This window comes from Linepithema humile, chromosome 3 (assembly GCF_040581485.1).
Source record: "Linepithema humile isolate Giens D197 chromosome 3, Lhum_UNIL_v1.0, whole genome shotgun sequence".
Lineage (NCBI taxonomy): Eukaryota > Metazoa > Arthropoda > Insecta > Hymenoptera > Formicidae > Linepithema > Linepithema humile.
This window is the reverse complement of record NC_090130.1, coordinates 26,501,198-26,520,377: the sequence shown is the minus strand read 5'-3', so window position 1 is coordinate 26,520,377 and position 19,180 is coordinate 26,501,198. Positions and strand designations below refer to the sequence as shown.

General features: G+C 39.6%; 1 long non-coding RNA gene across 2 annotated transcripts in view; it reads right to left on the bottom strand.

Annotated features, from left to right (window-relative positions):
• Positions 1–19,180, bottom strand: part of LOC105673456 (uncharacterized) — a 70,526-nt gene that overhangs the window by 17,371 nt on the left and 33,975 nt on the right. The gene's annotated exons all lie outside the window — the stretch shown is intronic.

Sequence of the window (19,180 nt, the reverse complement as noted above, 5' to 3'; positions counted from 1 at the left end):
CTTTTTTGATATAACAAATTTTTATAAATTCTGCATTTTTTTTCTTTTACCGATATGTGATGCTTTTGCACTTGTTCCTTCTTTTCTGTTTAGAATTTCAAACCGAGTGCTTACCCTTCTGCCGGTGGCACATAAGTGGCAAAAAGGTGCGCGCTTCCGGTCATAAAAGCGCCTTAATAAAAAGCTCTCGTTTTTAATATTCTCAAGCCGTGTGTGAGAGCAGTGCTGGTAGATACACATAAACTTCCGCGGTATTGAATTTTCCAGCTTCTCTCACCGCGTATGCCAAAGCTCGCAGCAACATAAAACCATGGCCGTTAAGGAAAGCTTGAATATTCGTCCCCCATAATACACTTCCTTTTCTTATTATAATACATTATAATACATTAACGATGGTCCACGTCACCGAGCATGATTCATAATTTATCTGTTGTGCTCATAATTTATTTATCGCGTTCTTCGTTGGCGATTCTTTATCGCGACCGTCCTGTGTAATTAAGTCGGCCGATAAATACTCGATCACGTTGACTCACTCGTCGCCAATTTGGAGCGAAATCGATTAGCAGATGGAATATTTCGTTCATATAAAAACATGCTGCCATGTACATATTAGGATAAAGTCTTTAAAAGGTCGTCGTTAAAAGAAATGAGATTATTCGGTGCTTAATACACGAAAATATAAATATTTTGTATCTCACTTGTTGTTTTAAATCATACATTAAATTATTTTTTATCGTTCTTTTATATTTTAAATAAACCAACTTGGTGTTTTAAAGAAGAAAAAAGACAAAAAAAAAACGAAATGCAATTAGGTAAAATAAACTTGCAGTATGAAATTTCATGCAAACTTTATATGATTTTAATTTGTTATAAAACTTTTAATTAATTGATTTACAAAAAGTAAATTGCAAGCACAAAGAAACTTTTTTAATATTTCTTCTAACGTCTTCAGCTCGCGTCCAATTAAACCTCGATTATGCAATCGCATATGTTATCAATGGGTCAATTCTTAATAAAAATATTTCAATGCTGTGATTCAATAAAAGGCAAAGAATATCTGCTTGTGTATGCTGAACTAATTCGCGAAGATAAATAGATATTTCATTAATACGCAATATCAATCGTCTTAATTTCAAGATATGCGAACTTTATCTCGATCATGCATGCTATATCCCATTTTGAATGTAATTCCCAAATTTCTATGCTGCTCAATTTTAAAGGAAGATAAATTTCAGAGAAAGAGTAAAAGAGAAATAAATATAGCCGAGCGGAATAAATATACAATATTAAACTTTAAATTAATTTGTCACTAACTTTAATTGAATTTAATTTCTTCTACAATGTTTAATTAGTAAATTTATAAAAAATCAATTATGGAAACTTAGAAAATTAAAAGAACTTTTTCGATATTTGACGTTGTCAATTAAAAAATATATTTATTACGTCAGTAAAGCTGTATTAAAAACCAATAAGGCATAGATGTATATGTAAAATCATTCAAGGTATAATAAATTAAATAAAATAGTCCGATTGTGAATTGAAGAAATTCACACACAACTATTTTAATTGTCTCGCTTTTAAAATAACGATAATTCTCTTTTTTAAATCGATGGTTATTTATCGCGCATATTCGCATCACGTAGGTATTTAGCCTTTGATCCCATACATATATCAAACCATTTATATACGTGTATACGTGTGTATATGTATGTGTCAGCTAATAGATAATTACTCATAGGAGACTGGCTTTCCCGCAAAGTTATGGCAATCGCACGGTGTACACATATTACGCGTTGATGTATTTTACTTCATAACACGGGGAAGATTGACGTAAATATACGAAATTGCCGCGAGCGGGGGTGCCGTTTTATAGGATTCTTTTTACGACTTACGGCAGTCCTGCGTTCTACTTTGCGTTTACGTCATACGCGACCCTCGAGCGTTTACGCGCGCCGCTATTGCGAGCTCGCTAGGGGCGAAGGGGAAAAGGGGACCGTTACGCTTCTGCCGGGATATCCTGCCCCGAAATTTCTATCTTCCTTGCTTTCCAAATTCTGTAAAAGTGTCCCACGTGCGCGAATAAAACGCCCCCACCCCATTGCGTTCACTATCCGCGTTTCGGAGCCGTAACTTTAACACGATCCCGCGACGCGCAGCGCCGATAAAAGTTGTATTAATAAAATGTTATTAAAGTCTATCGGCCGTTTTTCAAAATTGTCGACACAGATTCCGATATTAATAACGGCGTCACGGTGTAATTAACTTTACGGGCGAGAATCTTTGAGATAGAGGGTGGCTGAAAGGGCTTTGACAAATTAACCGTAAATCTGATTAAGGAAGCGAATTTTAAATTGTTATAAATAATAAAGAATATATGACGGAATTTATAAATGAAATGACACATATGGTATTTGAACATTTCTTTCAGCTCATTTCGATTTTTTGTTAGAAAAATTGAGGTTAAAAGAAAAACAATAACAGTATTCGAAAGAGCTAACTTTCAGTTTTCCAACAATGTTTTGCAGAGCGCTGTGCGATGATTTCTTCACGAGTAATAAGCGATCAAAATTAAAATGACAATTTTTCTTTTAATGCTTGATAATTCAGTCAAAAATAATCGCACAGCATTCAAATTAAAAGAAAGATCCCGCTATAAGATGCAATTAATAGAAATTTTCCGCGATATTTCCAAACTAGATATAACGTCACATTAAAAATTTTGATTTTGACAGATCAAGGTTTATCGTCATTACAGCTTTAAATATAGTATTTCTTTTAAGCAATTTGTTTTGATCCTTTTATTGTTTTACTCGTTACTTTATTTAAATGTATTATTTATAATCAATTTTATTAACTTAAGAATTATAATAATATCGGAAGTTAAAGAATTGCACAACTCTCTGATTAACATTAAATCAAGCTGAAAACAATTCAAAACAAAAAAATATATTACAAAGTATAAAATACTTTTTCATAGACTAGATTAATGAATTATATCATCACAGTACATTCGTTTTCGCGATATCTTTCATTGAACACACGAGGATAATATAATCCACAAAAAAGGTCAAAGTGCGCCGAAAGGCGGTGACGGCGGCATCGTTCTCGCCGTCTCCCTCTCTTCGATCACGTCCCCGCGAACTACAAGACAAGTTGGAGGACGAGGAGGACGAAGAGCGCAGCATGAGAGACTTTGAGTGGCCCGCTTTCCAAGAACACGGGTGTAAATCACGATTTTATTGCGGATAATTTTACGAGGAGTAGAGCTCGCCGGCATCGCCGCCGCCGCCGCCGCCGCCGCCGCCGCCGCCGCCGCCGTCGTCGCTATTGACAACGATGACGACGCCGAGTTAGCCGACCACCTTAAACTTGTAATCGCGCTGTTTTTTACTCAAGAACATACCGGATTCATCAAGCCATAAGATCATTAGCGAATTAGCGAAACAAAATGAACTCGATAAATCCAAATATAACTGGAAATATAATTTTCAGTTAATAAAAATTTGTTTAGCAAAAGTATGACAGCTATTATCTCTTGTTAAAACGTTTTTCAAAAAACAAATGTTTGTGCAAAGATTTAAAACTAAAATTCTTTTAATGTTTGTGCTTCAAATTACAATTTCTTTCGAATAATGTACGTTTTCTTCTCTTTAAAGAGCTTACAGCTCGTTAAAATCTTCTTGTTATTAGCGCAAACTCAATCAGGTGCGTGAATTGAAATTTCAAAAACGTAAATAGCTCTTGCACCGAAATTAATAAGAGGGCGAAGTAACAAAATCGGGAGAGAGTTCAGCACTCATTTTTCCGCCGAACTTTATCGACCACGCGAAAGGATACCGCTCGACGGTGAGAGTCAATTAAGTTTGATTACCTGAAAGTTCAGCGAGCGGAATAAATTCGCGGCACCCTCGACTTTTGGCGGAGCAATCGTATGACTACGTTATGTGAAGTTTCGATGTACCACATCTTGTTTCCGTCCTCTGCCCGTCTCTATGATGGAAACGCCGCCGGTTTTACGATCGCCGATACGGAGACGTTTTACCGGAATTAAGATTCCGGGGTGGAAAGGTAAAGGAGGGATGTTCGCGTCCCGAGCATTGCCTGACACTTTAAGCGTCTCGTAAGTCCGCGGGAGTGCGCGTAAATTATTCCGGCGCGGCGCACGTCGCTCTTTATAAACGCTTCCATTTACATATAGGCTGATTTTACAGGTTTATGTAAGCGTTTCACATTATTTCGTCATAAAACTTGCGCGCGTCTAATAGCGGAACCCTTCGCGAGAAAAATGCGAAAGTATGTTGATGCAAGATGTCGTGTTTTCTATATGTGTGTATTTCGTTAAGTGGTTTTATGTATATCACTTGCCGATATGAAGAATTCTCCAAAAGGTTCGGAGTCAATTTTTATGAAAAACTATTTTCACGAATAATACATTATTTTGTTTATTTACTGTCCAGACGTATGCTCGGATTTTTGTAAAACCCAAATATAAAAAAAAAGTTCTTTTAGCAGCATCGGAAATGCCAAATGCCGCAAATTGCTGCGACCTCTTCTTATTTCATTGTACGCGTGCGACACGGTTGTTGATTTTTGATCCAGGATATTCCATTCAAGGATTTCGGTGACCGCAGGAATGTCGGTCAGTGTACACGCCATATGACGGACCACTGGTGGTCCCCGGCTATCACTCGGACCCGTACTTTGCGACCTTGAAAGCGACATCGCTCGTTGAGGTAACTTGCTTTTTATCGCCTACGATGTGTGAATGTAAATTTCACGGTGCATGCCATTTTAGTGCGTAATGTGGCACTTGAAATTCAATATGGGTTTCAAGAGCTTGTTAGATCAGCGTTATTATGTTTACCGTGCAAGTAATCACCGGTAAATTTATCCACATAAATTTAAATATTTATTCAATATAAGGAATTTTTTTACAAGTATTTGCAGAATTAAGAATTAAAAATTATCCAGCGGATTAATTGAAATTAACGAAAGTACGCAATATTTTTAATAAATTTAAATTAAATAAAGTAAATATGAAATTATTATAATTAAACAAGAAATATATAGTTTTAATTAAAGCAAAAATGAATGAATATTTGAATATTTCTTGCTTGATTATCTATCTCGTTTTTCAATCAAAGATCCGCGAAGAGATGAAAAAAAATCAAAGCGTCACACTCGCGGGATGAGCGTAAGATCAGTGCGAGATGAAAAGACGCTCTTTGAGAGAGAAAGAGAGAGAGAGAGAGAGAGAGAGAGAGAAAGAGAGCGCGCGGGTCTCTTAAAGAGGATGTATGGGATTAAGATAATAGTCTCGAGAGGGAAGGAACTCGGAAGGTGGTGGAGGCGAAGAGAAGCAAAAACGAGCGATATGATGTGGGTCAAAGTCTTCGGGACTGGGTCGCCACCGTTGGGTTCCTTCGTCGTGGGTCGAGTCCCTTGCAAGCAAGCTTCTTCGACCACGGTCCTCCGCCTCGCCGCCCGCCCCGGAGAGGTTTCAATTCCCACGGCGACGTCGGACTTCCGATACTCCTGAATGCCGCCAATGCCACGGCCGGAAGTTCTCGAGCACTCGTCGTAATTCGATTAATGCGATAGCGAACGAGCTCTTATCGCCGCTCGAGATAAAGTGAAATCTACTTCTTGCCCGCGAGATTTATTTGTACAACGAAAAGCATAACAGATGCGTCAATGAACGATCCCAAAATCTGTGCTTATGTCATTATGTCGATGCAAACGCGATATTGCACACGGCACTTTACGTTTTACATTTCGATTATTTTCTGCTCTAATTCTTATTTCGTATAATTATTTTGGTTAATATTCTCTCTTATTAATTTCGAATAATATATATTTGAAGAAGACAAATATTATCTTGCACCATATTCAGTGCGCATTTACAATGTGCGAAGTTCTCACGGAGCATAAATATACCTAACCGCAATTAATCGCACACGGGCAACAATAGTGATAACGTTATTGATTCGAGTGAGCAGCCTAAAAATTGGTGTCATTTATCTTGCAAAGTCTGGAGTCGCGAAAATGATTTCGCTGCGCTCTCTCGAGGAAAAGGGAGGAAGGAAATGAAATCTCGTAGCTCTGTGACAGATTCATTACAGGGTGATATCGCGGGGCGGCGAGTTCGGAAAAAACGACGGGGGAGGTTTTGGGCGATGACCGATGGTCCGTGGGGTAGGTTCTCGTCTCTGCTTCATTTTTCTCCCTCGCCGCGTGCCAGCCCTAACAGGCGTCTCTGTTATGTCCTTAATAAGATAACGCCGTAAGGACTATAACACGTCTCAATCCCAAGGGAGGAAGAATCTTTTAATCTATGTTCGAAATCGCGAAGGATATAAAAGACGTCACGGTTTTTTCCTTCCGTCGGATATTGTCAGTCGATCTTTTCACTTCGACAAATTTTCCGAGTTTTTCAGAGGAAAGTTTCGTTACTGAATTTTAAATAAGCTCTAAAAGCTCTCTCTTTAAAGTTGAGTAACAGCAAACAGTTTTGAAATCGAGTTTTAAGATTGAAATAAAAAATACCACATTTGCGTTATCCATTTCATTTCAAAGTAAAATTCAGCTCAAAGAAAACCTTTAATCGAACAAAATTTAATTAAAATTTAATTAACCCTTAATCTTCATAATACTAATTATTTTCAGGTAACACTTTTCGAGAGAAAACCTCTTGGCTCTCGATGATAACAGCGATTAATAACGACATGTAAATGTGCATCGTAATTACGCGTTAATTACTTTATCATTTCAATGAAACCTGCGATACACGGTTGGGCACGCAATGTAAACTTTAGCCATTTGAGCAAAAGCTGAATCCTCAGCTTGCAATTATCAGCGCGGAAAATGGAAATGGCAGCCCGGTTCTATTCCGGCGGCCACGAAATTTCACTTTCCACCCTTTCCATTCTCGGCCAGCGCCGCGACCGCCCCGTCGCATTCTATCCTATCTTCCAGCGCTATAAATTAATACTAATCTCGCAGCGAGCTCATGCAGGCTTCCTAGGCCGCGAAGGGGCGGCTTGGATTTATTGGGATTCGAGTAACTCGCTGCGACGTTATCGTCGCAGCCTCCTACTGTGCACGGACCATAAACGCTGTCGCTAATCGTGCTTCCGAGTTGTAGAGTCACGTTCAAGGTTATGCTAAGAGCATTCTATTCTGAACCGACAAATCTAATACTTCGACAATACAAGAGACTCTTATAATTTCGGGGCAGGTGATTTGGATAACTTTTCAGAGCCGGAAGGCATCGCTAAGATCGCGAAGGCTAAATATTTCTTCACATAAGCGATTTATATCGTGACAAATAATTGTTACGCGAAGAAGATAAAAAGAGTTGCGAAGAGCAGTGGAAGAAAAGTTTTCAAATTTATAAAGATACAATATTTCGAAATTTATTCCCTTCGATATTGATCGATATAGCGTTTGTAGAATTAAAAATTACACGAGAATTCCAAACTTCCGACAGAGATACATTATTGTACGTGTATCAGTTTACTTTGCAACAGCTCGTTCTTGTCGGGAGTTGAGCTGAGATGGATGAGCACCACTGCAGCGTGTCTAATGTAAGAGGAGGCAGCCGGAGGTGGAGGAGGTGAGAGTGAACGTGCGTAGCCGAGGGGGCAGCTCGGGCAAGCCGGACTTCGAGGTCCTCCACCCTCCTTCGTGCCGCCCCCCCCTCCCCCCCGCGGCTCTGCTCGTGTCTACCTCACCGCCATCCCTCACATCCACCCCCTGTCTTCCCGCACTTTCTCACTGCCTCTTCCTCCCTCGGTCTCGGCGACCTCCAGGAACAGGCAGGGGTGGCTTCGCGACGAGACCAGAGGAGACGAAGGAGGTTGGTCGAGGTTGGCCGAAGAGGAAGAAGGGGGGGGACGCCAGGGGGGAGGGTTAAGTCGGAGCCTAGATCAATACTCGCATCTCGTGCCGGCTGGACCAGGCCGGACATTGCGTTCCGAAGCTCACCTTCTCGCCGATATCAAGCCACCCTTCCTACGAGCCGTTCCTACACCCTCCACCCACCCCTGCGGCTGGTTCTCCCTTCTTCCTTCCTTTCGTCCCGCCGCGGCCTCTTGGCCGGCCAACCCTCTCGGCGAACCCTCGCGATTTGCATCCGCCGAGACGAACCGAGGCTTTCGCAGAGGAAAGAAAATTTTTCGTACCGCTACGAATGCGTTCTTACGGGTTTTACGGATGAATCCGGTATTGTTTTAGGAAAGCGTGATGGATGTGGCTGGATTGGAAAAGTGATAAATAGAAGAGCAACTTTGTAAAAAAGAGAGAGAGAGAGAGAGAGACTGAAGAAGACGTAGCTGCATATTGATTTTGTATATAAAAAAAAAAGATACAGTTTTATAGTATTTAAAGATTTTAACTATATATTTTATATCTAACAACGCGAAAAAAATTATTGCATTAATACACAACCAAAAATTTCTATTTAAAATTACGTTCTGTATACGATTAATTTGTTAATTATCTTTCTATTTTTTTCTGAAGAATAGTATTTGAATTTTTTCTCAATCTCTTGTCACATATGTTTTGTTAAAAATTTTGATCAATTATTAAGATATCATAAAAGTATTATTTTTGCATTATTGTAATGATTTAAAAGCCATTTGGATGCGAAACACTTGTTAAAACATACATATGCGAATTTGCGCATTGTCAAAATTATGTTACGTTAAAATCTATATCTCTATATGTTTACTGACGTTTTATTAAATATATTTTAACACAAATGTTCACATTCAAATTTATTATTGCAAAAATGACTGGAGTAAAATTAATGAATTTCTTAAAATATTATAAATGTGATGGTTTGCGCATTGTTAAAATAACATGTTTCACGCTCCTTGATTTCGCTCTACATTAGATTAATTAATCTCTTAAATTTGTATATATCTTTCCAGAGACAAAGTATTTGAATTGATATATTTTCATAAAAATTGTAATATTATTAAGATTATTCTAAAAATATGAACACAACATTAATTAAAAAACAATTTAAGCGTGAAACATTTGCAAGATATGCAACGATTTCACGCAGCGTTTGAATGGTCAGAATTCCAAGCCTTAAATGATATCCTATATCTTCAGAAACAAGGTTGGTCGCTTTTTCGTAACTTCCTGAACCACGGAGAACCACGGAGAACCACTGCACGTCGGTCAATTTTCCCTTAGTTTCGCTTCGCGCGGGAAGGATGGCCGCTCGCTTTCTCGAATACGCTTCTCTACGTGTCCGTAAGCGAATACAAAAGAGAGAGAGAGAGAGAGAGCGCACGCGAGCGATAGAGAGGCGTGGAGACGAACGAGAGAGGAACGCGACGGTCTCTCGCACCCCGTGTTTACTAACACACATGCTCGCGCTACGCACACGCGCGTGCCTCGAGAAAACGTGCTTCGAGAAAATTCGATCGGTCGGTCCATTTGCATGCTCGTCTTTTCCTGATCCCTTCTCGGATATTCCCTCCTTTCGGATTCCGTGTCTCTCCGCGATGCGGTCGTCCAATAACCAAAAAATTTCTCACTATCTTCTCCCCTTCATTTTGCGACCAAGAGCTTATTCGATCCCAATATACAGTCAGCGAAGCTGTGTTCAGATATTATTCACGCCCGATAAAAGCGTCAGTCCGGATCCTCATTGAACTTTCTCCGCCAAAACTCAATCCCTTTCACGTCAATTAAGCTTAATTGTAGATCGTTAATTCCTTCGAGCCCATCACTCTTACTCTGAAATGTCTTTGTAAAACACTTCTTTCAGTTGAGCTACACTGTTCGCGAGACTTAAAAAAAATATCTCATTCTTAAAGAGTAACTTTTTGAATGTTCTTCTTTTCTAAATATCAAAAAGATAATGTTTAAGTTCTCCCATAAAATTTTTATATTCAGAAAAGATTCATTCAAGTTTCAAGAAGAAAAATTATTTATTGCAAGAAAAAGCGGCGATAAGAATTATTTTACTTTATATTACTCATTTATTTTATCTAATACGTATTATTATTTAAATCAAATATTTGAAATATTTAAAAGTAAATTAATATTAATTGCAACCGTCAAGTCTTGCATATATATTCTTAAAAAATGTATAAATGTCTGAATAAGAGTTTAGTCATTGATACACTTGTTTGTTCCGCTCGTGATAAAAAGCGTGAAAATTGGCAACCGGTGAAGAAAGGAAAGACTGATTGCCATTTCCGAGTTATTTGCGTGTCCGAAACGAACAACATACTTGCGTGCATCATCGAATGACGCTCCGTTACTGCATCGTGCATGTAATTTGCGCAATTGCACGCGCGCGCGCGTTTCGAGTCGCATTTGAAAATTAAAACAGTCTCCACAATTTACTCTGACAAGCCGATGGAAAAAAAAATAAAAAAGCCGTGCACGTAAATCTGATCATAAAGAAAGCGTAGTAACAAATGACTAGTTAAAAATATTGCTTTGGTTGATATAAATTATTTTGTTAAATAAAAATAAATTTTTGTTAAATCTTTCAAATAATTTTAGATCACTTTCAAGCGTATAAAGTATAAAATTCTTACATACTTTTGTACAATAATTAATTCTAAGTACTATTATCATTATTATTATCGTCGTATTATTATTATTATCGCTATCGTTGAAATAATTCGTTTGGGTAACAAAACTGATTCTGTTGCAAGAATTTCGAGAAGAGCAAGTTGGTCACCACTGTTCACTTTCTCCGGGCGAGAGAACCCTTTGGCGTCCCACCCCCTTTGGCTCGGCTCGGCAACCCGACTCACTCTCGCTCTCGATTCGCTCTCACTCACCTCCCCCTGTCTTGCCACCCTCCGCCACCGCCGCGGCCACCCCGCGTTGCACCCTTCTACATCAACCCTCGCTCCGTCCCGGCGTCTTCTCCCTCCCTGGGCGGCAAGTGAGAGTGGACCTTGGTCCAGCGCTGAATCGACCCTCTTTGCAACCTCCGCCTGACTCCGCGCTCACCCTCGCGATTCCACGGCCGCTCTCGTTCCTTCCTTTCCACCTTTCCCCTCGCTCTTACATTCCCGCCGCCGCCGCCGCCGCCGCCGCCGCCGCCGCCGTTGCCGCCGTTGCCGCCGACGACGACGACTTCTCCGCACGTCGCCGCACCCTAATCCCCATCTCGAAGATACGTCTACCCTCGAAACCTCGTATCGATTGGCAGAAACATCGCCAGAGAGCGCCACCGAGAGCCACCCTCGTGGTTCTTGCTCTCTTTTTCGACCATCCCTGAAATTTCAAGGAAAGCGCGGAAGGCATGATAGTTTCGGTTCCCTCAAGTTCGAAGTACATCATTGGAGATTTTACTGAGCAACGCTTTTCATTTTCAATTTTAATGGAAATTACACGAAAATTATGTTTTATTATAAATTATAAAAACACAATTATCACAATCATCAAAGAATCTGATTGCAAAAGAATTGAAAATTTTATAAATTTTCTATAAGAACTATAAATGTACCAATTCGTAAGTACATATAAGTGTTATGAAAATGTCAAAATAAACGTGAATAAATTATTTTGAACGTGGTGCAATTTTTCCATTTCTCAACGATCGATGTAACGGCGCGAAAATCGGACGTTAAATTAACTGCGAATAACTTCACCGATCGTCCTCCATTCATTTGAACTTATTCCACTAACTCACGTAACGAGCAGACAGCAATTATTCTTATGCTTGACACTTTCCCCACAAATTATACTCCAATTCAGTCTAATTCGAATTCTCTAGTCTCGTTCACCGACTCTCGCCACAGTCGTGACATGCTTTTGTACCGTGGAATGCGTACGTCTACATCGCGGGCAACGTATATACTTCTCGGATACTAATTCGTGAGCAAGTAGCCGCGAGCATTCCCGTTGCAGGCTGGTTCTGGCGAGCAATTAAACGGCGTTGCGGGCCACTTTCGCGCGAATTTTCGCGTGTGGCCAACCGACATCTGCGAGTTGCGCGTGCGGCTATGCGGCGGTAGTTCGGGTAAATGTTGGGATAATTGGTGTGAATCATGCGAAGGTTTGCCGAGCGCCCTTTCATCGGCGACCAGACTTCTCACTCGGAGTTCGTAAACGTGCGCGCGGACATTAGGAATGCGGCGATTTCGATTTTAATGACGGAGTTACGAGAATGTCGCAAACAAAATAAACGCCGTTCGTTCTGGACGTCGTCATTGTGTACAGTGTTAGCGCGAAATTACGTATAATGCGACAAAATATCCCCTTAATTATAATACAGGGTAAATTCTGCTTAAATCTCTCTCTCGACATCTCTTGTGCTGCATTTTTTCTTGCAACTAAAGGAATATTTTTGTTGCACTTATTTATACGACTAGAATTACAAGTTATTTTGTTTTATTTTTCCAAAATTTCTCGCGTGTATATTTAGAACAAGCATACGTACATATGTATGTGTATACTTCTTTTTCTTATTCGAGCTGTTCGAACAGATTTATGTATTTCGATATAGCAAACTCGCAAGGCACTACTTGGAATTTATCAAGGACCGTCCAGCAGCTGCACTAACTCCAAACATTACGAGCACCGATATTAAAAATGAAATGAGCCATATATTCTTTCCGTTAGACGTTACTAGATTCATTAGTTAATTTTACTGCGCGCCGACGATTGCCGATGGAGCAGGTAGATCGTTCGCTTCGAGCACAAGGTAACGTTTTAAACACACTCCCGCTTCTTAATATGTGCCTATTACGGGGCCGCCGATAATGCCGGCCGATCGGGACCCCGCAATCAAAACGGTCCTCGTTTCCGGTCGGAGAAATCACGCTATCGATACTCGCGCGCGTCGCGGATTCTGAATTCCGCCGTTTTCGTTCGGGTGGTCGTCGGCGAGGATCGTTAAAAAAAAGCAATTAGCGTCGGACGCGTTTGATCGCGTCGTAAAATTCATTTGGCCCCTCCGCCCGCTGTAGCCGGGGCTCCTTCCGGCGCGCGGCCGTTAACGGAACGGCAATTTAACAGCCGATAAAGTCCGACGGGGGCAGTGGGGGATAGATAAGACTTCCCGAGGTTGTCGGGATAGGAAGAACGCGTTATGACGAATTAGGCCACCCTCGCTTCTGACATCGTCAGAAAAAGGGAGGAGGACCTAGCCTACCCCAACGGGAGATACGTTCGGGGCGTCGTTAGCTAAGTCGATGGGCGATTTATTTGATGCTGTCTGGCCGAAGGTGATGCATTACTACTGTGGTTAATGTGGTAAACCCTTCAGTCGCACGGATCCCGACTTCTATGATCGTGATTTCAGCTATGTTTTCACGACTGAGATTACAAGATTGATGCCCCGAGCGCCATGAATGAATTCTAATTCTGAATTCTTTCCTCTTGTACGAATTAATAAAAGTGTAATAATAAAAAACAGAATTTATATTAAAGCTACAAGTTATAAAAAAATAATATTGTGTATTTATATATATATAGCTATTGTCCCGAAGGGAAATTGAAGGAAAATCGATACGTAACTTAATTTCACTTAAAATCTAATTATTTTTTTTCATTCACATAATCAATTTTCTATATGATTCTGCGAAATCCGTATTTTAATAATATCGATCGTTACTGCTACGTTCAATAAAGGAGTTTGAAGCAAGTATGTATATAATAAATATAAATAAGAGAAAATAAAAAATTGTACATTTCATCTGTTTCTAATTTTTTCTTAAATGTGTGCACTGTATAAATCATTTAGAAGTTATTCCGTATTTTAATATAAACCGCGATTGTGATGTAGCGCTCTCGAGACGTTCAATGTCTGACGTTAACTTTATTTGAGAATTTAAAAGTCAATGAGCCAATCCGATCGCTGACTATAGGCAATTCTCTCTTCAGTGCGAAACCTCGCAAAAGGGAAGAGGAATGTTAAAAGGGGAAAGAGAAAAGGAAACGAGACGGAGAGGGATGTGCTCTTTGTGATACGGTTAACTCGCCCTCTTTTCGCTCTCTCGAATCTTTGGCAGATCAAAAGCATCGACTACGCTCATAGTCGACACGATTAACTTTTCGATTCGAGCAAGTCCTTAAACGCACGAAGTCGTCCTGCGATTCGTCTGGCGTGCAAAATTTACGATTAGTGAACTCAATTGTTAATATAAATTATTTTTAATTAAACTTTCTGTTAAATTACTTTAATATAAACAATTTAATATTAACTCTATGATGGCGTATCCTTTTTGGCATTCAAATTCGGCGCACATGAATTATTCATATCTACACTGCTTTTTGATAATATTAAAATGCTAAAAGGTTCTTTAAAAATTTAATACTTAGTTTAAAATTCCTGCAAGACGATTACGTATTGATAAAAAAAAAACAACAGAAAAAAGCTGTAAAAATCAGAAGCCTGGATGGCGGGACGCAGAAGGTATTACAAATTAATATAGAGTAAATTACAAGGACGTTTCGGCTAAAACTTCGGGCGCTCCTCAGTCTGACAGAATATAATAAAGGCAAAGATTGAGATTATAAAAAATTTTTCTTATCTCTGCATCGATCACTTATTTATCTTGCAATATCGCTTTAGTATACATAGAATTCTAAATCAAAACCTATGAAAATCATGATAAAATCTCGTCCTCAAAAAATTAAATGTACAGTTACGATAAATTAAAAATATAGAAAAATTGAATACGTGCTATAAAGTCAAAACAGCAGCAATCGCGTGCAAAATTTTCCGACAGATATTTTATCACAGCAATACGTAAATAACAAATTAAGCAGCTATTATAAAAACTACAAAGAATGATGGTCGTTGTAAAAACAATTTCGTTACGAAGCGACTGGTGCTCCGATTGTTTCGTAGAATTTCCTCGTGGGCAACCCCGGGGAATCTGATATCTATGTAGGAAATTATCCCCCGTAATCGTTACAGTCCCGTCATCCCCTTCGGCTCTCGGTAGTAAATTCTTGAGAACCGACCAAGGTGTCGGCCGATAACGACCGGCCGTTTACCGGGCGTATAAATGAAAAAGTGAGAGTCCTGCGCACCGCGACTGGAAGCTCGTAATTCTGGAGCGCCCCTCGGACTTCTAATAAATGCCATAAGCTGCTCGCTGAGAGCGAACATAATTCACCCCTCCCCTCTCCCTCCTCCTTTCCTCCCACCACGCGTTACGTAAGTACACACACGCGTGATAATCCAATAAACGCCCCGTGCGCACGTGTCACGCTCCTTAATAAATTTGCCCGATAAATCGTGTCAATGTAATGCGACGGTTACATAATCGTATTTCAATCACTGGAAGATAAAGGAGGAGAAATCTGGCTCCGATATATTGGTAGCTTGTGAAACGTTCAAAAGTCTTTGCAATGTTGAATCTTATACTTTTACAAAACATTTATATATAACGTTTTACGATAAACAGAAATGGCGGAAAATAAAAATACCACTTGCAGCCAATTTGACGCGAAATTTTTACACAAAAATTCATTATTATAATAAATAATGTACAAAACGCAATACGCAAATAAAATGAAGAATGCGCTTTCGAGAAATATTTGTATTCCCTTCGTGCAACTGTAACGACGTGGCAGCGCGCTCGTATTGGGACCGAAAGTGGCACTTTTTATCTCGACGGAGCTGCCGCTCAGTATGCAATTATCAGCTCTGTTATTAAAAGTAGTTTATGTCAGGGAGATCAGTCCGACGTTCGTTAGTGGAACGCGTTTCTAGGAATTGGGCTTTAATGGGCGCGTAGAATTTTACGTGAAAACGTCTCGAAGTCCCATGTAGGACGACTTTACGACTTCTCGTTTCATTTTTGCGTTTCGGTACTAGCACGGAAAGAAAAATGTCTTCGGCACGTCAACCTGGCCCGACTGATAATTAAAATTGATGCCGCGTTTAGTGAACGTAAATCGAATCTCTATCCTCGTGACGCAATATTTATTTCCGACGATGAAAGGAAGAAACGGTTAGCCAAATTACTACCGCTTCTCTTCGCGCTCGTAGCTCCAAATTGCCGATCAATATTAATAAGACAGTTATTGGCGGCTTCTCGCACACATTGTTGAAAATTTAAGTAATATTTATGAATGCTTCTAAATTATGGACAGATATGGAAACATAAAGAAAAAAAAAAGAGTAAAAGAGAGCAGCATCATCAACTGTAAATGTTATACCAATTTATTTTTGTGATATTTGTTTCTGCGTAAAATAAACCGTTACACGTAATATTTAAATGTTTAAATTTAATGGATCTATCACGATGTGGTGCACGACATCGCAAATAGGTTGAGACTTTTATAAGACCTTTTGCTTTTATCATTATTGCCGTATTATTATCGTATTTCAGTATAATTTTTATCATGTCGCCCAAAGAACGAACGAGGAACGAAGAACATGGAAGAAACGCGAAAAGTCATCCAACGGCCAACACCCACGTCACTTTTAACGACGGCACGACACGGAGTAATAACGTGTGACAAAAGAAAGTTGCAGCGCTGAAGTCTCTTCGCGTGCGCCGAGCTATAACTTCGCGTCATAGCTGAACATTTCGCTCATCGTTACAATCTGCGAGCACGCGACTCGTTCGAAGCGTGAGCGAGCGACTCGCAAGCTCGTCGGAAATGACAGACGGCCGACTATCCGGTGTCGTTTTCATGATTTACGACGAGATAGCAAAAGGGCGTTTCATCGATTACGGCCATTTAATGGCCCGTAACCGTATTACATCGCTCATTTTGAACACGCCTTTGTAGAATTTCGGAAGACTACGAATCTTCAAGAGTTTCAGCTCTTTCAAACTTAATTTATTATTTTATTAAACTTATTATTACTTTTAAAATAAGAAATTTTTTAAATAATTAGTCAAAACAATCTCATTATAATTGAATTGTTTTACGTTAACTTTTAATAACTACTATAGAAAGTGATAAAGTTAGTAAAGATATTTTATAAGTTCTAAAATAAAAAATTATTACAAGCTGAAAAATCCGATAAAATTCCTATTCTTTTTAAAATTTCCGGCTATAATGTTTGCCTTGAAGTTAAATAAGATTTATGTCGCTTCTCGTCCCTTCGGATGTTATTGATTGTTGTCAAGGCAAAGTTTCCATTGAGCGTCGAAACAAGAAGGATCCACGTGGACGTGTTAGCGAACTGTGCTTCAGAAGAAAACGATTTGGGTTATGGAGCTCTTCGTGCCAGGCTCTGGTTCTCGAGGGCTCGAATTGTCAGTAGAACGAGCAGTTGCGAACGAGCGCGTGAGTGATGGTTGAGCGAAAAGCTGCTCCGAATGAGCAGGCGGTTAAGGAGGGAGAAGGTTAGGCAAAGAGAGAGAGAGAGAGAGAGAGAGAGAGAGAGAGAGAGAGAGAGAGAGAGAGAGAGAGAGAGAGAGAGAGAGAGAGAGAGAGAGAGAGAGAGGTGGAAGAGGAAGGTTTGCCAGTTCGCAAGCAATTATCGCGCGAATCGCGCCACTTGGCAGCACGTAGATTACCTAGCGTTAGCTATATCGATCTCGTTTGGCTCATTTCGCGGTTCAACTTTACGGCGCGATCGATGATAAGAGCCGCTAACCGAGGCACCTATTTTGCTTCATATACTTCCTCTATATTCGCTCCACATCCATCCTCTATTACATTATATATTCGTTTATATATTACATTAAATATTTTAGCAGAAAAAAAAAGTTCAAATTCATCATGATTTCGTTACTTTTGCTGAGATTTTTTTTTTAAATCCTACTTGATTAAACAAAACTAATTTCTTTATCGTAATAAAATCTATTTTATTTGTTCATTAATCAGAAAATCAAGAGTTTAATACATAAAATTAATTATAAATTAATTATAATTATAATTAATAAATTATAATTAATTATAAATTTGTTAATGTAAATTATTTTAAAGTACATAAATATATAAATTTTTTATAAATTTAGAATAAATTAGATTTCACAAAATATCAGAGACCATAATTCAAATTTTATCTTCCACTATCATTATGCTCATTTAACTTGCTCAATAACCGAGAACACACATACAAAGTAAGACAAATTAAGTCTCTGTTTCTACGGAGCGGAAGGTGTACTATGTCGGCATGAATTATTTTCAGTTTCGCAATTATGCGCGCCATAATCACTCCTTTTCTTGCTCATCTCGGACATTCCGACAATAACATCGTCGACCCTCGCTCGCCACGATGGTAATTAACCGATTGAATTGAAAAAGGGAAAGGCGCGCAGGGCGTCTCACGCGACTCGTGTTTCAGCATACTCGAGTCCCGCGTCCTCAAAAACGCGGAACACACGCGGCACCGGTAGTTACCCCCACGGTCTCTCGGCACAACAACGTCTACCGGGGATCCGGAGTATCATAATATTGTATATACGTACATATACATAATGCGTTGGCAGCGGTACAGCGACCCTCACTTCGCGAACACGAGGCAGTTCATGCGCTTACGCGTACAGGGAGAGAGAAAGAGAGCGACAGCGATCTTTAGATAGTATTAAAAACAATTAAAACTAATAAAATTTAATAACTGCAGTGAGTTTGAGTATTTTCGTTATAATTTAAATATACAAATCAAGGTGAAATAAATAATGTAATTTTTACAAAATACAGAAAAATAATTAACGCATAGCAAATTGGCGTCGGTATTTTTTATAATCTTGGGACAACTCTATGCATAAAATATTATATATTGAGATTGCGAGAATATTAATCCTTCCACCACTTCTTGCTTCATGCCGTAGACACTTCGTCTTATTTTATTATTTATGTATTATTACATTTTTTATATTTCTTTGGAGCGCGATGTAGAAGAACGTCCGAGACGTCAGAGTTCGTTGACGAGCAAAAATCACAATGCCATGAATAATGCAAAGTTAATTCCGGGATGTTAAAGGACTATCATGCGACGAGTCGTGCAATTTGGGAAAAGCCTGGACTTCGTAAGTCTCGAGGTAGCGGCTTGCTGCTTCCTGCCAAGTCGCTAAAAGCCCTGTAAATTATTGCTGAAAGTTTACGGCGTCCGCTGCAGAGCGTGCGCACGCGCTTCACCGCCACCCTGCGCCCCTAATTATACTAATTATTATCCTACCGTCGGGACGAGGGGAGCCAAAAAGTCGGCCAGGTTTCGTGACGTCGCGGCTATGTTTTATGGTCGGCAACACGGAATCGGATTGCCGGTAAATGAGCC